We start from the raw sequence: 27,837 nt of genomic DNA, 5'->3' as shown, positions 1-27,837 counted from the left end.
CATTTCCAAGGATTGTCACTGCTTGTCCCCCATGCTTGGAATTCTCTCCTCATTTCTGCCTCCTTGCTTCCTTGGATCCCTTCAAGTCTGAGCTAAAATTCTGCCTGCTACAAAAAGTCCTTCTCAGTTCCCTTTATGGCCACTGTTTCCCCTCTGTTGATTATCTTCATTTTGCATAGTTGTTTGGTTATTGCCTCTTTCCTTAGACTGTGAACTTCTTGAGAGCAGGGACTATCTTTTGCCTTTCTTTTATTCTCAGTGTTTGGTACAATATTTGACACACAGTAGGTACTTAATAAATATTTGTTGGTGGACACATATTTGCTGAAATTGCCAGGATGGCTTCATGCACACTCCATGGGATAACTTCTATGAACCCATCTTCACCCATTCTACATGCTCTATATACTCCAAATCAAGTCTGTACCATTATAAAAAGCATGACATTAGATGAGTCATTTGACCTTTGGGATGTTCCTTTTCTCATGTGTAATTGAGGGAGTTGGACTATGTCATTTTTAAAGTTTCTCATGGCATCAAATGACACTAATCACTAATTTATTGACTGGAAGGAATCTGAGAAGTTATCTTGTATTTTGTCTTTATTCATGGAGATTAGGAACTCGAGGTTCAAAGAGGTTGGGTGACTTACCCAAGGTCAAAAAAGCAGTAAGAGAACCCAAGATCACATTTACTTTCCATATCACATTTTTCACATATTGAAGTTTTATCCCAATAAAACCCTCAGGTCTTTTCTAAAAGTACTGATATATAGACATTCCTCCCTCATGTAGCACTCACTAAATCAGTTTCTTGAACCAAGATTTGAAACTATATTTATACCTTTATATTTTCACCTTAAATTAGCCCAAATTTCTAGTTTATCAAGAACTTTTTGAATCCTTACTTTATCATTCAATCTCTTAACTATCCTTCCCATCATCATTTTATCTATACATTTGATGAGCATGCGTTCTATACCTTTATCCAGGTCATTGAAAGAAATGTTAAGTAGCACAGGGACAAAGAGAGATCCTAGAGATACTATTAGAAACCTCCTACCAAACTGACATTGAACTTTGGGGGTTTAACCATTCAGTCTATTCTAAATCCAGCTAATTGTAGTATTGTTTTTGGCCCAAACACTGCAAGTTTCTTTAAACTAAGCTCATACGTTAAGGACTTGCGCTCTTTCACCTTTCTGGTTATTCTGCTCTGGCATTCTTCAGCTTGTCAATGTTTTTCCTAAACTGTGGCACCCCAGAACTCAACACAATACCACATTATGGTCTGAGAAGTGAATAGTACAATGGGACTGTCACTCCCTTGTTTCTGTCTTTCTTAATGTATTCTAAGATTCTCTCCCATACCACCCCCATTTTTTTTGGTTATTGTCAGAGGGTTATGAAGGGCAGGGGCTATCTTGCTTTTCCATCTGTATCCCTAGGGTGCTTAGTAAGCATTTAAAAATGGTCATTCATTCATTTATTCATTCATTCTTTGAATATCTTGGGTGTAGCAGGGATCTATACTTGGTCCCTGTCCTATTTAAGGTTCTTTTCAGTAACTTTAATGAAGTCATAGATGCTATGCTTTCTAAATTTGCAGATGCTGAAAAACTCTAGGGTAGGGAGGGATGACATTTTTTTTTAACATAAATTGAAAATATAAAAAAAATCTATCCTGTACAGAATAACTGGAATATAATGATGTGATTTTTTTTTAAAAAAAAGAATAAATGTAAAGTTGTACACTTGGGCTAAAAAAATTAATTACACAATTTAGGATATTAGAAGTCTAATTAGAAAAGTTTTTCAGAAATATCTAGGGATCTTAGTAATTGAAAACTCAAAATGAACTAGCAAATGATATGACCGCCAAAAAAGGCTAATGTTTTCTTGGGCTGCCTTAAAAAAGGTATATTTTTAGGAAAAGGGAAGGGATATTTTGCCTCAGTCAAGACACTTATGGAGTACTATGTCCAATTTTCTATACCACAGTTTGGTAATGACAACAGTGAATTGTAATCTATCTGGGGGAATATGCCTTGATGGTGCAAGTGGATACCAAATGATAAGAATTGGTTGGAAGACTCAGGTATGTTTAGTTTATAGAAGAGAAAACTTAGGGTGTATATGATTACTTATGTTGCAGTATTTGAAAGGCATTTAATGGACAAGGAATTGACTTTTTTCTTGCCCCAGGAGTAAAGAATAGGAATTTCAGAGAAGTAGCCTTATATGAAGAAAAGCCTCCTAACAAGCAGAGCAATCACAGAGTGGAATGGACTGCCTTTGAAAGCAGTGGACATCCACAAGGATTTCTCAGTGATAATATTGAGAGGATCCTTATTCACTAAGTGAACTCTGAAGCTTCTTCAAATTCTTAGATTCTCTGATCTTTTTAACAATGATGTTTTGTGTTTTGGGATTAAACATGGATTTTCATCATCTATGATCATGCATTTACTTCATGAAAGACCTACAACATGTAGGACCCTGTGCTAGGTGTCAGAGATATAAACAGAGATATAGACAAAGGACTTGCCTTCCAGTGACTTACATATTTTTATCCCTATGACTCATTTATGACCCAATGTTTCCAGAACATATGATAAGCTTCCATATATCAGGATTGTGCGAGGTTTGTGAAATGAATATTCACGTCTTGCTCTATTTTTTTAAGCAGAGATAAGTGAGTTCACTTTTTAGAATAATGTTCCTAGAAGACACTGGGAAGTTAGGTAAGTATGTCCCGTGTAAATCCATAAGAATTACTTAAAATTTTTCAGTAACTTAAAAAAGCTTATTTCATAAATAAATACTGTTTTGTTAATATGATTAAAAAAACAGACATAGTTGACTTTGTGGTCAAGGGTCAGGGTAAAATCCTTTTGATGGCTTTCTCAGTCTTTATACTGTAAACATACTTAGATGGGGGGAAAATGTTGAAGTCTTATTGGCTGGTGCCCAAGTTCTTGTCTATGCTAAAGGCAATGAAGAATTTATTACATTGCAAATGAAACTCAGTTTATGTGTCCTTTTGGATGTTGTTAGAAACAGTGTTGGCTATGGACCAAGGAATGCTATAGACCCATTATTTTGTTGTAAAGTAAAGATTTTCTAATTTCTTGGCTCCAGATTCCAAACAGTCACAATAAGCCATTTTATAAGTTGTTAGGACAATGACAGTGTAAAATTCTTTTCTGATTAGTCCCTTACCTTACAAACTGACTTTCTGTATGTGCTTAGATGATGATACCTGAGATAACGGAACCTGTGGCAGCTCTATACAAGTGTGAAATTTGAAATCCTTCCATGGCATGGGCTCCATACCCATCATTACTTAAAATCCTGTAGCAAACTGTCTTATGGTGAAACATCATAGATCAAAAAAGTAGTTTGGAGGAGACAGTCTTTGTTGCCTGTAAAAACTAGCAGATGTTTAAACTTGGAAGGCATACAGGAATGAATACTGCCTGCTCCCCCTGTCTGCCAAGCTCCCCCACCACTACCCCTGCCATGTATCATAAGCATTAGGGTTTTTAAAGTAAAACATGTTCTGTTGAGGAATCTGGGCCTTGGATGGACACCTATAACTATCTCTAGCTTTTCAACACTTCTCTGATGTAGCTAAGTGTTCTACTCACTTGTGCAACCAGGGTAACTGAAGCATGGGTGGAGAGAGTGATTGACTGGTTGTTCCAAGGTCATGTGGAGAGTGCAAGGTAAAAACTAGGATAGAATTCACAGATCTGCAGTCTTATGACTAGATTAAACCTTTATTAAAAGGTGATTATTTTAGCCTTTGCTTCTGGCTATCTTTTGTACAATTTGTTTCTTTTCCTTGGCCATCCTACAGGCCAACTTGGACTCTCAGCTTTAGCTCTTTGTCCTCTTGCTTTTGGTCTGACCTCTTCAAAGCATGTATTTATGCTGGGAGAACAGCAAAAATTGGGAAATCATGGGATTGGGATTGGGGCTATCAAGAATCTCAGATATTCAAGTCAAAGTTAGATTCAAAGAATCATAAAATCTTAGAAGCTTAGTGTTGGAAGGAATATAATCTTTTATCCAAATTAAGAATCCCTTCTAATAATAAGAAACAAAAATAACAGGAGCAGCTTATATCTGCAAAACACTCTAAGGTGTGTACTTACATTATCTCATTTAATCTCATTTCATAACATCCCTGACACTCCTCCAGCTTGCTCTTGGACAGTTATGGTGATGGAGAGCTCACTACTTTACAAGGTAAACCGTTTCATTTATGGGAAGAGTAAACTGTTATAAAATTCTCCTGCATATTGAGCCAAAATTTGCTTCCCTATAAATTCCGCTCCCAATCTTTCTTTTCTCCTCTGAAGTCAAGCAGAATAAATTGAATTCCTCTTTTACAACATTGCTTTTCAAATATTTGAGACATCTATAATGTTCCACACTAAGCTTCCATTTCCAGGCTAAATGCTCCTGTTTCTTTCCACCGTTCCTCATATGATATAATTTCAGTCCTTTCACTATCTCAGCCCCTTTTCCTTTGGACATTCTCTTTCTCTCTATCTGTCTCTGTGTTTTTGTGTCCATCTGTCTCTCTTAACCACATATACTTATTTTGCCTCCAGCGAATCTCATTTAGCGGTATCCTCGAATGGCATTTAACCTAACTTCCAACTGAACCAAGATTCCCTCTATTATGTACCTGACCAGCCCAGCCTCTGCTCAAAGACTTTCTCTTTGCGATATAACCCTATTGTGATATAATGTACCCCTTATCTCACAATCTACTATTCCCCCCACTTTTCTTTTAAAATTATACCACAATCAATATTTCAGGTACTTGAAGGAATTAATACAGCTTTCTAAGTTCTTATTTTGCCATCAGTAGTTTACAAAATAGGGATGATAAAGCTCATTATGTAATAAGACAATAGCTTTAAAGTCTTCAAAAGCCTAACAACATCTTTTGAGGGAGTGACCTCTGACTCATTTATGTGCCTAGTCACATCCTTCTTCCAAATTAATCAGTTTTTTCTCTTTCATTTGAATTTGAAGAATATCAGGAACTAGCTATAAAAATTGTAATTGAAGATGCTCCACCAGCAGGAGAAGTCTTTGCACATTAAGCTCAGGTTTGGAACTCATGTCTGTCTTCTTGAATACAATTAAAAAAATGTTTTGCTATTTACATAGGACTGGCCCCATATAGTTATTAGTGGGAAAATGTTTTACGTAAGGAATATTATGTATGTGTGTTAAATTGTATTTGTAAAAGATGAGAATTACATACAGGAATTATTATAATTAAGAATTTTGTGAATGGATTTATGGAGATTGTAGTTATTATTTTATATTTACCAACTTTCTCAACTAAAATTCTCCTCTAATGCCTCATCGTGGTATATAGGTAAGCCCAGGTTCTCCAAGTTTATACCAATTCTGGCAGATTTACCATGCTTGAAAGGCTTATAGATTGGGTCTGAAAATGGGCTTTGAAATTTAGCTGTGTTTGGAGAGGCTTACTTCCCCAGAGCTGACCACCAGAGGCTATTTGATCTATCTATGTATCTATGTATCTATGTATCTATCTATCTATGTATCTATGTATCTATCTATCTATCTACTAAAAAAACACACACCTACCAAGGCATGGATGAGTTGCAATGTAGATGCATAGAGGAAATACCCTCACAGATAAAATTTTAAATCCTGAAAAATCATCATCTGAAATGCTTATAGAGTTACTTCCACCCAAAGCCCTTTTGATTTGATTTATGGTGAGAATGAAACCATAATATAAACTGGAATAATAAAATGGCCCATGCTTATAGATAAGGGAAATTCTTTAAGACAATGGAGTACATTGTACCTAAAAAACTATGTTTTCTTTTGAATGTTGATAACCATGTTTCACATTTTTGTTTTCAATGACTATTGAAAAGATGAAAGATGATTGACTACACACAGAATGTTAGTTTTTGGCATTGTTTAGGAACTAGAAGAAGTAAGGAAAAGCCCGCACAACATATACTTAATTTTCAAAGACAATCAAGTGAGGTTGATTTCTAGTGGCTTTTCCATTTATGTCTAAGTCCCAGATATTGCGTTATATGAAAAATAAGATTATGCCACATCTACGTAGTGCAAATGGAAGTGAAGGGTAGGAGCTTCTCCCAAGTATTTAGATAAACATACAAATCTGAATGTTTAGGTCCTTAAAACTACTTTGTATGGATCATTTCATCAGGAACAAATTTTTATTGTTGTTATTGTTTGTTTGTTTGTTTGTTTGTCCTGGATAAGGTAGATAATTTTGGCAGGGAAAAACTAGAAAAAATGAATTCAATTTCAACAAGGAGGATGGTAGACCATAGGTTAAAAAGAGCATACATTGATTCTTTATATGAGACTGCCTATCAATATACTTCAACAGATTTATGGTTTCATCAGTATGGCTACTCTCTCCAGAGAAGAATGCAACATGTTTATGCTTTTTGAGCCTGCGTGATTCTTGTCAAAATTGTCTGCCAGTTCGCTATAGATGATCTCTCCAATATACTGGAGGCTGTCCTTTTGATTATTTTAATGTTTCATAAATACTAGCACAGCAATCAAAATATTAATGTTACCTCATTCTTGTTAAAATATATTTTTCAATTATTGAAAATTTATTTTTCTCACTTCCTCCCCTTATTTATAAAAAATAAAAAACTTCATATCATTTGATTATAATTAAGCCAAACAAATTCTTATCGATATCCAAAAAATGTGTTTCTCATACTGTATATTAGCCTAACAGAGAGGTAATTCTCTGTCATGAAGGGCAGTGTTCTTCAATATTAGTCCTCTGGAATCATTATTGATCAGTTAATTTGATCAGAGTTCTTGAGTCTTTAGTGCTAAATGAACTGACCAGTTCCATTTCTACTACAATGTAGTAGGTTTAGAGTTCAAAAGGATCTTAGAATTCATTGAGTCCAACTCTCTCATTTTACAGATGAGAAAACTGAGCCACAGATAGATAAAATGACTTGACCAAGGTTGTACAGATAGGAAACAGAAGAACTAGAATCCAAACATATCCTCTGACTCCAAATACGACATTCTATCCAGTGTACAACAGCAATGATGTCTTTTATGCTGCTCCTCATATATTGGCAACATTTATTCTACTCCTCAACATTGGCAATATGCTGATGTACACCCATCGTGTCTTTCCATTGTATATTGAGTCACTTGTAGTGATATGGTAAATGCATGAAACTTAAAAATAATTTATATTGTAGACCTCACTCTTCCACAAATTACTTTGGAATGGTTCCAGAATGATATATAGAAATGAAACTTTTTTAATAGATGAGAAATTCAAAATCTAGAGCGATTAAGTTATTTAGAGAAGGGCTCACAAAAAGCCAAGATTTAAATCCAAATAACCTAGCTATTAGTCTAGTTCTCTTCCATTTCCTCTTTAGGATTCCTGGTAAATGCATTGCTTTTTCATCATGGGTAATTAACAGCATCCTTTCTTGACCCAGCAAGACTTTCAATTTTCAAAAACTAGACTAATCAGTCACACTCAGGCTTTGATATTCTTTTTTAGCAACAACCAAAAAAAATGGAAACCCAGCAACCCAACCCTTCACACTTCATGTTGGCTTCTTGTGAAAATACATATTTAATAGTGATACATACTTTTTTTTAAATTGTCATTAGAATCTATTTGAAAATAAAAACAAGAATTTCAATGAAAGTAAATCTATGCCAAAGAAAAGACAGACCATTATCAGTTATAGAATAATGCTCAATTTCTTTGTCATGTTAAAAGATGAGAGGCTTTTTGTAAGGTGGTTTTGTAAATAAATAAAGACATATACACATATATATTATGTATGTGTGTATGTATATATATTGTGGTAGATTGAAAGGAACCTCAGATCATTCAATTCAACATCCTTACTTTATGGATGAGATAACTAGGGTACAGAAAAATGACTTTCCCAAGATCATACAGCCATTAGTGGGGAGAACTGAGATTAAACCAGAAATGTACTCAGGATGATATGATGAAGGTGGAGTACACTGACAATATCAAGGTCCTCAAGAGTAAAGATTATTTCATTCTTTGTATTTGTATCTTCCACAATTAGCATAGTGCCTGACCCTTAGTAGGCACTTGCTAAACATTTACTGATTTATTTCAGTTAATTGACCCATTAAATCCATTTGGGTCTGGTCGTTTAGCTAGTTTTAAATCTATTTTCAGAAGCAGCCCTGTGGCTCAGTAGATAGAGTGCTGGGCCTTGAGTCAGGAAGACTTGAGTTCAAATGTGACCTCAGACACTAGTTCTATGATCTTGGCAAGTCACTTAACTTCTGTTTGCCTTAATCTACTTGAGAAGAAAATGACAAACTACTCCAGTAGCCAAGAAAATCCCAAACAGAACCACAAAGAGTTGGATATAACTGAATGAAATCTACTCTACTATGTATTTCATGGTTGTTTTTTTTTAATCTTCTGCATCGGGACACCACAGCGATTTTTTGGAAAAGAGACTTTTGGTTAAAAACAAACTTACCCCCCCCCCAAAAAAACCCTCCTGATTCCAAGCACTGTGGACCACTATGTCGCATTGCCTCCATATTCATTTTAGTGAATATTAATAGTATCTAGAGTTGATATTGATGAACTTCTCTTCATATTAAGAAATTCTACTTAGCTATATATAAATACAAATTCAAAGATATAGTCTGTCAACTACACAAAGATTTGGACTACTTTGGTGAAGAGTGTAGGCATCCACATTTTATAGTGGTGGTCCATGGCTGGAACTCTTTAAAACTTTGAAAAAAGAAACTGAACACACCACCAGATGGCTTTGTGTTCTGAACCAACAAAGTCTGAAATTTTTAAAAGAATGACAGTATAAAAGGGAGGTGTGATTAAAACTAGAAAGGCCACCATCCACAATGCTGGAGAAGAGCACACAGGTGACTAGGAGGATCCTGTATTGTTAGCTGGATGCCCAAGGTGCTCCTACATAAGGAGTACTGAGAGAGGCCTGGAAGCGAGCCAGATTTCTTTAAAAGAGACTTAAAAGACTAAACAAACTCACAGTAATGAATAAACCATTAAACTAAGATTATTGTCTTTTCTTAAGCCAAATCTCTCACATTTCTCTTTTGAAAATTTGTGACATCAACTTTTATTTTCTTTTTAGGTGGGATCCCACCCAACTAAAAAAAGTATACTCATTTACAGGAAAGTCCTAAGTAGTTTGAGAATATTTTAACATGGTAAAATGTCTGAAAAATCATTTTGCTAAGGGGAGATTTTCTTGGGACACAAATTCTGTTGAGATTTCTGTGCAAACAACCTGCAGGTGTTTAATGTGGAATATTCAATACAGCTAGGATTTTTAGCAAACTAAAAACTTCCAAGGATAGTGTCATCAGCTTTAGGAAATCAGCTTTAACATGATAATATGTTATTTTAATCTATCCACAGAGACAGAGTGGCATAGAAGAAAAAAAAAACAGGTCAAAATCCTGGGATCCAGAGCCAATCTTGAATTTGATTAGCTTTGTGATCCTTGGCAATATAAGGCTCAGTTTCTCCATCTATAAAATAAGGATAATAATACTTGTACTTCTACTTCCCAGGCTTAATATGGGACCAGTCTGTTCTCTTGACACCTCTGGCATTTGTGGGTCATGTTTGGTTGGCAGTTTTTAAAATTGTCAATGGGTTGTTGTTGATTTTATATATTACTCTAAAAACCTTATAATTACTTAATGTTTCATACCCAATTAAATAATTCTTAGAAGTATACTTAGAGTATTGTATGCTAACAGTACAAACACCTCCAGGCTGTTTGGGGCTGTGCTAATTTTAACAGATCCAAAGACCTTTTAATCACTTTTCAATTCTAAGCATAGCATTGAAGTTAGAAGAAAAAGGACCATGTAAAAGTATCTGCAAAAAAGCAGTCCAATTCCTTCACAGAGGATTTCTAGAATTCATAGGAAGATTGCCCAGACCACAGAGCATCATTCCAATACTAGACTTTACTGTAATTATAATTACTATTAATATCATCATCATTATCATCATCATCTTATTCAGTTTTAGAATACCTATTTTTCCCCACTGAAACCATCCTTAAAATGTCTTTAATATATCTATTTCATTTCAACTTTACAGGTGCCAAGATTGATGATATTCTAAATTCCAAGATGAATAAGTGAAAGTCCTACTCTGATAGTTCCATTTTCTGCATGAAATTTTTGTGACATTGGGTGTTGGAAAGCTATTACAGCAGAGCACTAGCTTGGGAAGTTCATAGAGAACTAGAAAACAAAAACAAATACCTCTGATTAGGGGCCCAGAGAAAAACTGCTCTGAAAAAATCATCAGAAGAAGGCTGGGTAATCAGATACTGAGATTGGTTTTTTTTTTTTTTTGGCTCCAGTAGCTCATGAAATTATGCTACAGGGTATGAAGGTGTGATAAGTGTTGGAGAGAATGCTGATATTGATGAAATCATTGAAATAAAATATTCTGACTCTCCTATAATAAGGGGTTATATTACTAGAATAATATTCTAGCCATCATATGTCCTCACTACCTCTATCCTAACTATTAAAATAGTCTCCTAATTAGTCTTCCTGTCTCAAATCTCTTCCCTGTCCATTTTTTCTCACAGCTGTCATGCTGCTGTTCTTAAAACACAAGTCTAACCATGTCACTCCCTTACATGAAAAATCAAGCAAGAAAATTAAGAAGAGCAAGTTTTTTTTTTTGTTTTCTGTTTTTTGTTTTTTTTGCGGGGGAGGGTGAGGTCAGGAAAAGATGAAGTATTCAAGTTTGGATGAGTTGAATTTAAAATACAAACCAAATATCCATGCAAAGATATAATATAAATATTAGGACATTCAAATTAAGCTCTGGACAGATTTTGGGGCTAGCAATATAGTTTTGCAAGTTAGAATGAAAATAAAAATGAGTAGTGTATGCTAACAGAACAAACACCTCCAGGCTGTTTGGGGCTGTGCTAATTTTAACAGATCCAAAGACCTTTTAATCATTTTTCAATTCTAAGCATAGCTGAGATCATATGTGTCTAGCATTGAAGTTAGAAGAAAAAGCCAACTCTTTCCGCTATACCATGTTCTTGCCTCTAATGTTTTTGTCATTTGGAGAATGTTCTCCTTTCTTTATCATTTGAGCTCCAGTTTTAGTTCTGCCACTAGCTAGATCTGTACCTTTGGACAAATTGCATAACATATCTAGGCCTTAATGTCCTCATCTGTAAAATGATTGTAATTCGGGTGATCTTTAAGGTTGCTTCCCTTTCCAAATATTTGTGATTCTATAATGATATTGAATGCTTACTACTTTGCCCATAGAGAATACTTAATAGATGGTTTGTGAATTGAATGGCAGTCTGCCAAATGAACATTTCTTTAAAAAATGTACAAATTCATAATAAGATCCATACATTTTGGATTCCATTAATGATGAACTGAAATATGTTATCTAAAAATAATGCCTCAAAAATCTTCTCCCTTTGGGATGTGGAACAATTTTATCTCTGTGGGAAATTCTGCTTTGAAAATTTCTTCACTGACGCAATAGCAACCCCTTTATAACTTGTAGTCTTAGAGAACTGATCAGGGCACTGAGGGATTAAATAGCTTCCTCCATGATCTCACAGATAGCATGTTACAGGGTTATGAATTGAACTTAGTTATGTCTTCCTGATTTCAAAGCCAGCCCTTAGAACAAAGCTGGACTTGGATTAAGGTAGATCTGGGCTCAAATCCTGCCTCATGAACTTAGAAGTTATGTGGTGTTGGGTGAGTCACTTGAGACATCACTTGATGTCTCAGAGCCTCAATTTCCTTATTTGTGAAAAGAAAAGTTAGACTAAATGACCTCTAAGTAAATGACCCTTTTGGCTCCAAATCTCTGAACTTAGGAGGGTCTAAACTTGCCCCTTGCCTTTGGTAATAAAATAAATTAAAGACAGATTCAGTAGGTTGATCAACCCATTACGTTTTCATTGGGTCAGAATTGTTTGAGCAACAGCAGTAAAACTTTACCTCCTAACCTTGAAAATATACTAGCTTGGTAAACTGCTTCCTCAAAGCCAGGCTGTATCTTTGATACAGAATGTCAGTGTGCAAGAAAAGAACTCCCTTTGTTTCCTCAGCCTTCATGGTACATTCAGTTGGTCCTCTACTGCTACCTAAGGACTGAGCCAAAGCAAAGCAGAAAAAGAAAATATATGAACAGGAAAAAAGCAAAGCAAAAAAAAAAAAAAAGAAAACACAAGGTAGTTATGTTTGATAGTGACCTTGGAACTAGCAGGCAATCGATGGAGTTGGGTTATACAAATTGGACCATTATGGACATTAGTGGAATCTGCATTGCTGAATCCACTGAGTCACTCAATTAGCAATGCGGCCATTTAAGGAGAGGCAGACCTCCCTGTGCAGAATGTAATAGGGACTTCTCAACAAACAACAAGGGGTCCAAGAAGAAAGCTGGAGGACATCGGTCTCCAGGAATGATTGCCCTGGGAAATGGGCTATTCCAAGCATACTTTGAAGAGGCTGTGAATATATTATTATTTGTTCCATTATACAACCTCTAGCCTCAAAGCTGCTGAGAATGGCACCAAATGGATTTCCAGCTCTATAATCTTAGCTGTTAGCATGATACTTTTTCCATGCTGAGGCAACTGAAATAGGAAGGATTTTCAGAGCAGAGGCCCCGTGTTGATATGGCATGGTTTGGAATCAGCGTTGCTTCTAAGAGTGTAGCAGTCAAGAGTGGGACTTTGAACCAGTTACTTCTCACTGAGCTTCCGTTACCTCATCTACTGCAAAGAAGTAAACATTCAATAAGTGTCCACCATATACTGGGCACTATACTAGTTTCTAAGTACTGGAAGATCAATTAAGCAACTGATAGGCATTTACTAAGGGCTTGCTATGTACCAGACCCTCTGCTAAGCAGTGGAGAGACAAAGAAAGTAAAAAAAAAAATAGTCCCTGACCTCATAGATCTTATATTCTAAATAGGGAGACAACATGTAAATAAAAACATACATACAAGATACATATAGAATACACAATAGGTAAAGTTAGATGAGATTTAAAAACAAACAAACAAAAAACGAAAAACTAGACTGTCCCTGCTCTTCAAGAGGTCTATGATCTAGTAGGTGGGTGAGTCACATAAATAAATGACCATAACACAAGTGTAGAACTAAGGAAATGCATAGTCAAGTTCAATTAATTTTCACCTAATACCCTTTGTAACATACACTATGGAAACTGTGATTAGTAAGTATCTCCACTGCTGGGAAGAGTTGTGATTAGTTCCTCAATTAGCTTTTCTAGGCAATGGTTGTGAATTTTTTGTATTTGCCCAGGCAGCTCACAGAAAATAGCAGACATCTATGTTATAATCCCTTCTAGTCTTTGAACTCTTTTCTTTCTTCTTTACTGTTTCCTCTGTCTAACTTTCACCTGACACACTGTAAGGGGTATGCTGATGTTTGGCTTCCATAGGATGGCAAAACAGCAGGCCCCAGAGCAAAGGAGAGGCTTGCTCCAGCCAGTCAGTTCTTGAAGCAAGAAGCTAGTTTAACCACAAAGTTCTGTTTAGAGGGGCCCAGACCATAAAGCAGCTCAAACTGGTTGGGGTCAAGGACCAGGCACCAGTTTTTTTGCAAGTATTCATGCTTAATAAGCCTCAAACATATTATCTGACATACCACAAGGGTGGAGACTGCTGCCATTTTTTAAAATGGGATGCATGATCCCTGTCGGTTAATATGTCAAGCAGCAACATGGGATGGGTGTATAAGGAAGATGGTAACCTGGAAGGGCTAGGACCAATCCTAGCTCTGATGGGAGGAGCAGGATCATACTGACAGTACAAAAGCTGGCTCTCACTTCTGCACGGGGTGCCTCTCCCTTCCGGGGGCCCACCGGCTTCTTGCAAGAACGATAATGAACGATTCTTCTTTCACTCCATACTTAATTTCGTTATTGAGAGTGAGACTCCACTCGACATTGCAACTGGGAAAGCAATGGGCTGTGGCAGCTTGCTCAGGCTAACTTCCCAACCCTGTTGAGGGGGTCCAAAGGGCTCTATTTCTACAATACTTAGAAGCCAATTTAGTTTTTTTTTTCTTTCAATCATGATGACCAAGCCAGGTAAATATTCCCTGTGGATTTTTCTCAAATTAAAAAAAAAAGAGTTTATCTTGAATTTATCTGAGTTTATCTTGGAAGGTAGACTCCCAAATATTTTATATTGTCAACAATTATTTTAAATGGAATTTCTTTCTATCTCTTGCTGCTAGACTTTGTTGGTAATATATAGACATGCCGATGAATTATGTGGGTTTATTTTATATTTTGAAACTCTGCTAAAGTTTATTTCAACTAGTGTTTTAGTCAATTGTTTTGGATTCTCCAAGTATAGTATCACATTGTGTGCAAAAAGTGATAGTTTTGTTTCCTTAGTGCTTATTCCAATTCCTTCAAACTCTCTTCTTTTATTGCTTTAGCTAGCATTTCTAGTACAATATTGAATGATAGTGGTGATAATGGGCATTGGGAAATTGGTCTATAGTTTTCTTTCTCTGTTTTTACTCTTCTTGGTTTAGATATCAGCACCATTTTTTTGTCATAAAAGAAATTTGGTAGGACTCCTTCTTTGCCTATTTTCTCAAATAGTTTACATAGTATTGGAAGTAATTGTTTTTCTTTAAATGTTTGATAGAATTCACTTATGAATCCATTTGGTCCTGGGGACTTTTTCTTAGGAAGCCCATTGATGGGTTTTTCAATTTCCTTTTCTAAAATGGAGTTATTGAAATATTCTATTTCCTCTTCTGTTAATCTGGGAAATTTATATTTTTGTAAATATGTTAGATTGTCAGATTTATTGGCATATGATTAAGCAAAATATCTCCTAATAATTGTTTTAATTACCTCTTCATTAGTGGTGCGGAATTTGGTTTTCTTTTTGCATTTTTGATGCTGAATTTGGTTTTCTTATTTTTTTAATCAAATTTACCAATGGTTTGTCTGTTTTATTGTTTTTATTTTTTCTCATAAAATCAGCTCCTAGTTTTATTTATAAGTTCAATGGTTTTCTTACTTTCAATTTTATTAATCTCTTCTTTGATTTCCAGGATTTCCAATTTTGTGTTCCATTTGGGATTTTTAATTTGTTCTTTTTCTAGTTTCTTTAATTGAATGCCCAATTCATTGATCTGCTCTTTCTATATTTTTTTTGATATAAGCATTTAGAGATACTCTTCCTCAAAGTACTGCTTTGGCTGCATCCCATAAATTTTTTATGTAGTCTCATTGTTGTCATTCTCTTTAATGAAATTGTTAATTGTTTCTATGATTTGTTCTTTGACTCACTCGTTATTTAGTATTAATTATTTAGTTTCAAATCAATTTTTAATGTATCTTTCCATGGCCTTTGTAGAATGTAACTTATATTGTGTTATTATCTGAAAATGATGCATTTAATATTTCTGCTTTTCTGCATGTGGTTATGAGATTTTTATGCCTTGATACATGGGCAATTTTTCTGAAGGTGCCATATGCCACTGAGAAAAAGATATATTCCTTTCTATTGCCATTCAATTTTCTCCAGAGGTTTATTATTATATATAATTTTTCAAAGATTCTATGCATTTTCTCACCTTTCTTATGTATTTTTGTGGTTATATTTATCTAGCTCTGAGAGGGGAAAGTTGAGGTCTTTCAATAGTATAGTTTTATTATTTCCTCTTGTAATTCATTTAACTTTTCCTTTAAGAATTTGGATGCTATATCATTTGATTCATATATTTTTAGTATTGATATCACTTCATGGTCTATGGTACTTTAAAGCAAAATATAGTTTCCTTACTTATCTCTTTTAATTAGGTCTATTTTTGCTTTTGCTTTGCCGAGATCATGCTTGCTACTCCTGATTTTTTTTTTTATTTTCACCAGATGCATAATAGATTCTACTCCAGTACCTTACCTTTATTCTGTGTGTCTCTTTGTTTCAAATATGTTTCTTGAAAATAACATATTGTACAATTCTGGTTTTTAATTTTATAAATGAGTTCATTACATTCACAGTCACAGTTAAGAGTACTGTGTATTTCCCTCTGTCCTATTTTTACCACATTTATCCTTCTCTCTCTCTCTCTCTCTCTCTCTCTCTCTCTCTCTCTTTCTTTCTCTCTCTTCACCCATCCTTCTTCAAAATTATTTTGCTTCTGACCACCATCTCTCTCAATTTTCCCTTCTTTCTATCAGCCCCCCTTCTTTTATACTTCTCCCTTCCTACTTCCCAGTAGGAAAAGATAGATTTCCAGACCAGCTGAGTGTTTATGATATTCCCTCTTTCATCCAGTTTGAATGACAGTAAGGTCCAAGTATTGCCTTCTAACCCCCCCCATTTCTCCTTCCAATGTAAAAGCTCTCTTGCATCCCCATTCTATCTCTCCTTTCCCACTTCTTCCTTTGCTCTTTATCACTCATTAATTTTTTTATATCATTCCATCAAAGTCAATTCACATGCCTGCCCTCTGCCTGACTGCCTTAATAATTATACAGTTCTTAATTATAACTATCATCTTCCCATTTAGTAAACAGCTTAATTTTATTGAATTCCTCAGGGATTCTTTTTCTTGTTTGCCTTTCTATACTCTGCTTGAATCTTATATCTGAAAAATTAAATTTTCTGTTCAGTTGTTTGTTTTTTTTTTAAATCAGGAGTACTTGAAAGTCTTTTATTTCATTAAATATCCATTTCCCCCCAAGGGATTGTACTCAGTTTTGTAGAATAGGTGCTTCTTGGTTATAATTATGTCTCTTTTGTCCACCAAAATATCATATTCCAAGTCTTCTGATCCTTTAACATAGAAGCTACTAAATCCTATGTTCTCCTGACTGTAGCTTCACAGTAATAGAATTGGTCCTTTCTGGCTACTTGCAATATTTTCTCATTGACTTGGGAGCTCTGGAATTGGGTTAAAATGTTCCTGGGAGTTTGTATTTTGGGATCTCTTTCAGGAGGTGATCAGTCAATTCTTTCAATTTCTATTTTACCTTCTGGTTCTAGGATATCTGGGCAGTTTTCCTTAATAATTTCTTATAATATGATGTCTAGGCTTTTTTGTGTCATGGCTTTCAGGTAGTCCAATAATTCTTAAATTATCTTTCTCTGATCTATTTTGCATACCACTTTTTTCCAATGAGATATTCCATATTTTCTTTTATTTTTTAATTCTTTTGATTTTGTTTTAATGTTTCTTGATATCTCATGGGGTCACTAATTTAAACTTGTCCAATTATAAATTTTAAGTAACTATTTTCTTCATTGAACATTTTTACCTCATTTTCCATTTGGCCAATTCTTTTTAAAGATTTTTTTCCCCTTAAGTGAATTTTTGTTCATTTTTCCATTTTTGTGTGTTTTCTTAATTAAACTATTGACTCTTTTCCCACAATTCTCCTTCCTCACTCTTATTTCTTTTTCTAATTTTTTCTATACCCCTCTTATCTCTTTCTTTAACTCTCCCAGTATTTCTTGTTGGACTTGGGCCCAATTAGCATTTTTATTTGAGGCTTTGTTTGTAGCTGTTTTTACACTACCTTTCCTTCTGCGTTAGTGTCTTGGTCTTCCCTTCTACTGTAACAGCTTTTTAATCACCTAATTATTATTTAGTTGCTATTTACTCATTTTTCCAGTACATTTCTTGACTTTGGCCCTCATTAAAGTTGACCTCTGTTCCCCTGCGTGTGCGGAGGCACTATCCCAAGCTTCAATCTTTTTTGAGCTTCCATTTTCAGAGCTAGTTCTTGGGGTCACCAAATTCTTGGTGCTTGTAATCCTGGGAGAGGTATGGTCACTTCTCTCCTGGTCTATATTCTGGCCTTTACCCAGAAAAGGCCTTTAGTTCTCCATAGCCATAAGCACTAGTGCTCTCTTTGCCTTGGAGCTGTGACCAGAGCCTCTGCTCTCTTGTGATTGACCTCCAACTCTCCTCTCTCCTCCCTGGGACTGCAACCTATAACTGTGTATGGGCTATAGAGTTGCCAATAAGTGCCAGTTGTACCCAGTGCCAATAAAGTGTCCCCTGTAATTTCTTTCTGACCAGTTGTCCAACCCTTTACTATCTCTTGGCTGTAAGTTTCTGAATTTGGTGCTACTGCTGCTACAGTCACTGTTGCTGCTACCATGTGTGGGGCTCCAGACAAGCTTCTACTCAAGTATCACAAACTTCTCTTGCCAACCACCTAAGTTTTTTCAGGCTGGAAAACTGTCTAATCCTGACCTTTTGTTGGCTCTGCTGCTTTAAAATTTGATTTGAGACATTATTTTACAGTTGTTTAGAGGGGAGTGTTTAGTACACTCAGCTGGGTTGCCTCTAATCTACCATCTTCCTATCATTAGCTTTCAAACAATGATCAAAATCATTTCTAGTAATGACTCACTTTGTCCCAGGACTTTAAAAGGCTCAGTTCTTGTAGTCCAAATAATGAAAGAGAAAATCATGCATTGCGTGGTGCAGTCCTCCTTTCTTAATGTCCTTATTCTTAGCAAACTGATATATCACTTGACTTTACTCATATTCAAATCTAAATCCCTCTTGAGTGGAATGTTTCTGGTGACAGAAAAGTGCCAAAAACATCTCAAGGTCGGAAGTGAACAATATCCTATCCAATTAAAGTATTGGGATAGCTTTAGTAGGTGAGATATAATTACCCCACCAAGTCATTTTTATTTCTGTAAAACTCTTTGAAGCCTGGAAAAGGGTAGTTCTTGAATTGCTCATTAATAACATACAGCCTAAAGTTTCTGTAATAGATTGCCAGTGGTCAGATATGTATCATACATGATCCTTTGGTCCAAAGCCCAAGAGTTTTATTTTACAATGTTAGAAAACACATTCATCACACTTGTTTTTCCTCTAGTAAATGAAATAAGTTTCAATAATAAGAACAGGTTATTTCCCTATTTCCCTCCCCCCCCACCGTTCTTTCTCTTTTATATGTTTTGCCCACATTTTTATAGCTGATGAAGACAACAACTGCAGCCTAAGCTCCCAGTCGGCAAGGGCACATTCTCCTAATGTCTCCTTATGTGTGGTGTCAGAGCACTTCCATTATAGTGTTTGGTCTAACCCTGAATTTGGCTTTTCCTCACCTAAGCTTGCCAATTATGTCAAATGACACAGTTCATCTTGGGATTAACAAAATGAGACGGAACCTCATGTTTCTTCATCTAGAAGAAGAGACAAACATGATCCTGCAAGATGGTTGTGTGATTTTTTTGATAATGGACATAGAAGACTTCTTCTTAAACCCTGCCTCCATCTTTTATTTGGATTGGCTTCAAATACTTCTTAGCTGTGTGGCTGTGGACAAGTCACATTATCCTATCTGAGTCACAGTTTCCCTATCCACAAATCTGGGAAAATGCCATTTATGCTAGAATAGTACATTTTATTTTGTTCAGACCTTTAATTTTATCAGTGTGGGGACTTTCCAGTAAGGAGACTTCCTCTACTGATACAGATTACCAACTCATTTATAATTTATATCATTAGAGAATAATCTGAGACACTGAAAGGTAAAGTTAGGAGTTTTAAATTTGGGATCTGTGTGTTTGTACACAAATATATCTATCTATCTATCTATATATATATACACATACATATATACATATTATAAATATATATGTGTGTGTGTTTATGTACATATATTTCAATATATACTCTACTATTTTATCCATTTAAAAACATGATCCTAAGAAGGGGTTCTGAGAATAGGCTTCACCAGATTGCCGCAGGGGTCTGTGACACATCAAAGAGTACAGGAACCCTGTGTTAAATGATTTGCCAAAGTAACACAGATGGCATGTATCAGAATCAGGCTTTAAATACAGGTTTTTCTTACTCAAAGGCCAACTCTCTGTCTACTATGCCATACTTCTCACTACCTCAGTATGAGGTATTAATGATTGTGATGACAACAATGACCATGATCATGATGATGATGTCCTAGCTCCGACATTTATGAATTGTGTATTACCACAATGTGAAGAAAACAAGAATAACTGATCTGTAGAACATTTGTATATGAGATGTTCAAGGAGGACTAACCTCTTTTTTTGAGGATTTGCTGACCTCCTTTTAGGGCTACCCATCCACCGTTAGTGTCTACCTGACATTCAGCTCTCAACTGTGGCTCCAAGAAGCTGTAGCATGTGCAGTGGCCATATTCCAGTAAACTATCTCAGTAAATGGGCTAAACCAGTTTCAGGGTAACCAATAGGCCTCAAATATCTTGGTGAGCTGGAAAGAGGGGGTATCTTCCTCAAACATGTAAAGATATCTTGTGGCGGAATGGGTCAATGAAAACAATTTGTTCCGATGGCCATGAAGGTGGCTGAAGCAGTCACTGTACATTGCTCAGAGCTTGGTCAGACATGACGCCAAGGTCATTCATTGGATCTTGACTTTTGTCTTACCACTGGCCTTCGAAAACTCTAGAAGAGAGAGTGAGGCTGATGACTTTGTGCATTTCTGTCTCACTTAAATCCAATTCACACATGAGTCAAGACATTACCCTGTGACGTCGTTGGTCTTCTTTGGAAACAAAGGATAAATTGCACCAACCTTTGCCAAAGAACCTGTTGAGTGAACCAGTTTCTTTTTCCATACAGCGGAACTCCTTGTAAACAGTCTATTAAAAAGAAATCTAGACTAGGCTTCTAAAATGGCAGACTGGTCCTCATACTATGGAGGAGCCTGTTTTCCATAGAGAGAACAAGAGATCAAGGTAGACCTTCATGTGGCAGAGTAGCAAACTTGGGAGAAACTGGCTCCCTGGGTTATTTCCCAGTGCATCTGTATTTGCTTTCCTGTGTTACATGTGTTTCTGGAGAGATAGTGCAGTAGATTTAAAATAACTTGTTACTATTAAGACTATTAAGGGGCTTTAAATTAACCCATGAAAATTCAAATGATGATATGTCATTAAGTTAAACTCCCTTGAGTAGAGATACAAAGGAAAGAAGAGGGGAATGAGAAAAAAAGTTATATAGACATGGAAAGGAACAGAACCAGTAGGAATAAAGGAGAAAAAAGAAAGAGGTACAAAAAAAGAAAAAAGAAAGACATAAATATAATGGTATGACTTTGAAGCTTTCATGCACTCTAGGTAACTATATAACAGGTACAGGGCAAAATTTATTCTACTCCATAGACAACATAAAACTCATAAAAGGTAATGTAATAGCACATATACAATTAATACAATTGTCCTCTAGTGGGTCCCATGTTCCACAGCATCATAAAGTGCTCCTTACTCATAGCAAAAGTCTGGGAATTGGACTTCACTATCAAATGAAATAAATTTGGGACTGTGAGAAAAGCAACCTTTCTCCCTCCTATCCATACAATTTTACTAAGTTAAGAAATTAATGCAAAATCCAGGTTCCTTTTTCTTTCATATCGTGACTATAATCCCTTGCTGCTATTCCTCCTAGCACTGGAGACCATGCATACAATCACTGTCTCTCACCAACAGGCATGCTGTCCAGGAAACACCAAGGAAACCTCTAAAGCCAATGCTGCCTAAGAAATCACCTTTCTTTGATTCCAGGTCTGGTAATCCAGAATTTGGATCTGCTAGAAAGACAACCTTTGGGAATTGCTACCACTTGGCTATGTGGTTCCCCTCTCCACACCTATCATATAGTGGAGAACTTACATCACCATCTCACCAAGCCTGGGTCTGGATTTCTATTGTCTTGGAAATCTCTCTTTGGCAAATGTAGCTCCTTCTTATGCACTTCTGTTCAAAACAGGCCATTAAAAGATCCTCTATGGGGTGTGGGTGGGAAACACTTCCCTCTGCCCCCACCCCTACACATACCTGTAATACTTCTATCATCTCTTTGCAAGAAGAGAAGAAGAAAAAAAAGATCAAAGGCAGTTTGTCAGCTCCTTTTTCAGGTCAGTAGAAAGGGTTTTATCCATGGATGTGATGGTAAATGTTCAACAGCAGACTCTCCAAAAGCAAACAAAAATGTAAGTTGAATACATTTTAAGTTTAATCTGCATTATTAAAATTTTCTCCATCATTTCCTAACTCTAGACAATCAATAAAACAATAAACTGGGTCCTGATTCATAATATTTGCTAATTCTTTTTTTTCCTTTTTGCTAGGCAATCGGGGTTAAGTGACTTGCCCAGGGTTACACAGTTAATAAGTGTTGGGTGTTGTGTGTCTGAGACTGGATTTGAACTCAGATCCTCCTGACTCCAAGGCCAGAGCTCTATCCACTGCACCACCTAGCTGCCCCCATATTTGCTAATTTTTGAGGTTGTAAATGCTTACACCAAAAATTTAATTATTGACTCCTATGAGCCTGTTCAAACTGGCTCCTGTATACTCTTGGGTCTACCCTAAGGTCAGGCCACTCAATTCATTAACCCCACCCCCCCCAAGAAGAAAATCACTAACAGATGAGTAGAAGTTAGATACCAAACCCCCACCCCCTCCACACCCATACCTTGTATAAGAAAACTAACACATTATAGTGGAAAGAACAAAGAATTTGGAATTAGAAGACTGTTCAAATTGTGGTTGTATAATCTATGTGACCATGGATCAGTCACCTATCCTTTCTTGGCCTCAGTTCCTCATCTTTAAAAATGAGCAAATTCTACTTGGGGTCCTCTGGTTTACCTTACAGCTTTAAATCTATGATCCTATGGAAATCCCAAACAAAGGTTCACCTCACTGTAAGTGGATGAAGATATGGTGGGGCACAACTTCTTCTTTAGGAATAATGTAAGTAAAGAGCTTTTTTATCCCCCTTTTTTAAATCTCAAAAGGAGTTTATAGTCATGAATTATCATTATTATTGCCTACTCCATTCTCATTATTGTTTTCTGCTTCACATAGTCTTCCCCATCTGCCCTTTCCTCTTATTCTACCCAACATCATTATCATCTGGTTGTACTTCCATTTCATCTGAAGTATGGGGCCATTAATATCCCTTTCAGCATACAAAATGAGAATGCTAATGCAATGTCAGCTAGGTGGCACAATGATTAGAGTACCAGGCTTGGAGTCAAGAAGACATGAGTTCAAATCCTTACTAGCATACAAGTATTCACGAGTTGTGCAAACCTGGGTAAGTCACTTAACTTCTGTCTGCCTCAATTTATTCAACTTTAAAATGTGGATTAATAATAGCACCCGCTTCAGAGCGTTGTTGTGAGAATGAAGTGCGATAATGTTTTTGTAAAGTGCCTGGCACATAGTGGATGTTTAATAAATACTTATTTCCTTCCCCTTCCCCATTTGTGGCCTCCCAGAATTTTAGAGATGGAAAGAACTTTAGAGATATTCTGTGGCAAAATTGACTAGAGAGCTAGACTTGGAATACAAAAAACCTGAATTCAAATCCTACCTCAGATGCTTACTAGCTCACATAGCCACAACCCTAACTTGGGCCCTTGTCACCTTTCACCTGGATTATTTCAATAACCTACTAATTGATCTCCCAACCTGAAGTCTCTTACCTCTCCCACCCACCTTTCGCTCCACTGTTAGTGATTTTCCTAAAGTGCAGGTCTGAGCATGCCAGTCCCTTACTCACTAAACTCCAATGGTTCTTTATCAGAATCAAATAATATTTAGTCTATCTCAATTTTTTTAATTTCCATTTTTTGTAAGTTTTATAACACACATAATTATTAGTACAGGAAGCTAGGTGGTGCAATGAATAGAGCACTGTGCTTGGAACTAGCAAGACTCATCTCCATGAGTTCAAATCCAGGCTCAGACACTTACTGTGTCACCCTGGGCAAGTCACTTAACCCTGTTTCCCTCAGTTCCTCATCTGTAAAATGAACTGGAGAAGGAAATGGCAAACCAATTCAATATCTTTGCCAAGAAAAGCACAAAAATGAGATAAAGAAGAGTCATTTATGACTGAATCACGATATCTTTATAATTTTTAATAAATAATCCATATATTGGGGATATATGCTCAAATATGTATTACTAATGGGTTCCACATTCAGAAAAGTTTGGAGATTGCTGGTCTAGATGGCTGCTTAATCACAAGTCATTCATTATCTCCACTTTTTAAAATGTTGTTATTATTATTTTTCTTTTATCACATTTATAGATATGAATATCATTAATTGACAAGTGTTAGCCATGGTGAAGTCCTGAATGATAGGTCTAGTCAGAGGTGGGGAACCTGTGGCCTTGATGCCACATGTGGTCTTCTAGGTCCTTGGGTGCAGCCTTTTGACTGAGTACAAGTTTTATAGAACAAATCCTTTTATTTAAGGGGATTTGTTCTGTGAAGTTTGGATTAAGTCAAAGGACCACACTTGAGGACCTAGAGGGCCACAAGTTCTCCACCCCTCGGCCCTAGGTAATCATTTTCTCAAACATTCAGGTATCTCAAGTTTCCCCTTTGGTAGTCATAGTCCCAAACTCCTTTTGTTCACCCAGCCTAGCCTTTCAATGTGGGGTGCCATGACAAAGGAAATTGAGGTGAAGAGCCAAAGGCTGAAGCAGGAATTTTACCTTGTGAATGAGGTTAAGTAATTATAACATATAAGGGGACCAGGAATACACTCTTCGAGAGAGTATGAGCTACTTGTAAGTTTATTTTGAGAATTGGGTTTTTAAAAATTATTATTAGAAATACTTTCAGGGAATTAGAATCTCAGGAAGTATAGAAAAGCTTTATTTGAATCTGGCCTTTAGGATACCCCTCCGTGAGTGCATTCTGTCATTTCCCAATTACTAAAAATTCAGGTTACATGCCAGGAAACAATGGTCTGAAAGATTTCCAACTGAGACTGACCTTTCTGCTTGCTTTTTATAGATGAGTAAATGGCAATACGAGATGTGAAATAATGCCACTAAGACCATGAGAAAAGTTAAGAGTGGGGCCAGAACTAGAACTGAGGTTACTAGATTGCTTGCTCATTGGAGAAGGCATCTAACCATATACTGTTCTTCTCACTATTGGGAGGCACAGCTGGCTCCATCTCCTAGGCTCTTTGGCTCTCTAGTTCTCTGAGAAGCAAATTGCTTCTTCTGTGCTGTACAAAGGTGCTCCTCCTGTACCTTCATGATCAGGCATGACCTTTAAGTCGTGTCTCTGATGGTGGGGTAAAATAGGCACAGATCCTTCCATCCATCCTCACTTACTGTGAACAGCTCAGCCTCTTACGCCTAGCATTGGTAGTAATGGAGCTAGCTAGTTAAACAGTATTATTCTGATTTTTATAAAGTCAAGTTGAATTTATATATCCTGGGCAGGCCATAGTCAAGGGCATATGCAAATTTGTGGGTGCCAAAGTATTCTTCAAACAATTTTTGAAAGCAGACAACTGAAATATTTTAGAACTAAATGATTTGGTGGTAGAAGGTACCTGGATGGTATAGCAGAACCAATACTTACTTCACTTAGAGCCAAGGCACCTGAGTGTGTTTCTTGTCTCTACCACTTATTAGCTATGTCACTTTGAACAAATTACTTTTCTCTTCTGGGAGTCTGTTTCTCCCTCAATGAAATGATTGGGTTGGACAACATGCTATTTTTTATTTTGCATTCTTTCTTTCTAAATTATATTTTATTGATTTGTTTTGTTTTTACATTACCCAAATTTCTCTTTTCCTCTCCCTTACCATAAGGATTAAACAATCTTTTGAAAAACAGAAGAAAAGAAAAAAAATCAACAAAATCATCCACTGCATGAAAAGAAACTTACCTTATTGGGAAAGATAATATATTAAAGTTCCCTTCCAGTTCTAAGTTCTCTGATTTATTAGTGAGTCCTGCCTTTTTCTTTTATAGATTAGTGAACTGAAGCCTAGCAAAGGTCATTGACTTGCTTAGGATGAAAGAGGTAGTAAGTAGTGTAATCAGAATTTTCGCCTTTCTCCCCTTATGGCAATCCAGTGTTCTTTTGGCTTTATACTGCAACTTCTAATAATTTTTTCCCCTGGCAATAGGCAATTGACAAGAAGAAACTCCTCCTATACACCTAAATATTTTTGCTACCTTTTACGATAACAAAGACTTGTAGTCAAAGTAGGTGCCCATAAATTGGGGAATGGCTCAACAAAGTATGGTATACAAATGCAATGATAAGAAATGAATTCAGTGAAGCATGGAAAGATCTGTTTGAATTGATGCAGAGTGAAATAGGCAAAACCAAGAAACATACATAACATGACTACAACAATGTAAGCAGAAAGAACAGACACTCATATGTAATCAAAACAAATGTTACAAAATTACATAGAACAATTATGACTCAACAGAAGAGATATGAGAAGATACCTCTACTCCACCCCTTTGCAGAGATGTGAGGTCCATGAGTTTGGTATACTGCACATATTTTCAGACTCTTTCAATGTATTGCTACAGATTTTCTCCTTTTTCTTTGCTGACTTTAAAGTATTATTTGTTATACAGGATGACTTTTTGGGAGAGAGAGGGATACTGGATGGAAATTATTGTCATGTAAAAAACAAACATCCATAAAAATGAATTAAAAATGTTTTTAGAGCCTTGCCGACTGCCTTGCTTATGCAAATGCTGGCCTATGTAAGTCAAAGCAAGCCTTCTGTCCAGCATATTGATACTAACTTGGAAGTTTGGGGAGCAGTCTTCTATTAAAGAAGTTGACGGTGACAGTGAAATTTGCTATCCCATACATAAATTGGAGTTCTTGGCTTTGAAGTGGACTATTACTGAAGAGTTCAAAGATTGTGTATATGGAGCTAAATTCCAAGTGTCAATAATCCACTGACACATCTTGACCAGTACCACATTAGCTGCTATTGTCCAAATGCATTTGTCTTCTCCTCTCTGATCTTACTTCTATCTTCTTTATGTCTTTTAAAATTCTAAGTTCATTAGTGAGTTTTATATAGATCCGTATCGCTTTCTTTAAATAACTCTCCCTTTTCCTCCTCAAAGTTCTCTGTGACTCATCAGAATTTCATTCCTGAGAGTATTTTATCCCTCCTGGACTAACTTCACCTGTAGAATTTTAGACCATAGCTTCCTAGATAGCCTTTCTCCGATTCCTTTAAAATCTGTTCTCCTAAAATTTAGGATTTATGACAGACTATGTCTGGTTTTCATTTTCTCTATAATAAATTCTAAGATGAAATAGCCTAAGATTCCCCTAATTCCACTTCAGCAAACAATTTATCCTTATTGATGTGAATAAAATTGAAGATAAAATTTCTCATAGTTGATTCCCACTCTGTTTGAAGGACATCATTAAGGTATTTCAAGAAATTAGTGGTTCTTCTGTTTGGGGGCAGAAAAAGAGAATTGCAGCAAATGGCTGGATAATCGAAGTCTACCTTTACTACTGTATGATGTCTCTGTGCCATGCATGTTAGTTGTTTCTTGAATTCCTTATTTGTTTCTTTTTTTCAGTGCAGGTGGTCTATAATCTACTTTGATGACAAAATTACTTTTACTTTTCCATCCATTGATCTTTATTCAATTATTATTCATCATTATTCCCTTTGCTTTATCCTAACTCCTGGATTTCCTTACAAAAGTGTCTTCTTAATATACAATGGTATTTGTCACCATCATCCTCTTTGATTAATTATATTGAGTTACAATATGTTATAAAGTTGTTAAAACTTATAACGAATCTCATCTAACAAGTCACAGAAATAACTGTGAAGTCATATTTACCTTCTTGAGATAGCATCACTACATCACTTT

This window comes from Vombatus ursinus, unplaced genomic scaffold (assembly GCF_900497805.2).
Source record: "Vombatus ursinus unplaced genomic scaffold, bare-nosed wombat genome assembly UNPS02014820.1, whole genome shotgun sequence".
In the NCBI taxonomy this organism is placed as follows: domain Eukaryota; kingdom Metazoa; phylum Chordata; class Mammalia; order Diprotodontia; family Vombatidae; genus Vombatus; species Vombatus ursinus.
Note: the sequence above shows the minus strand (reverse complement) of the source record.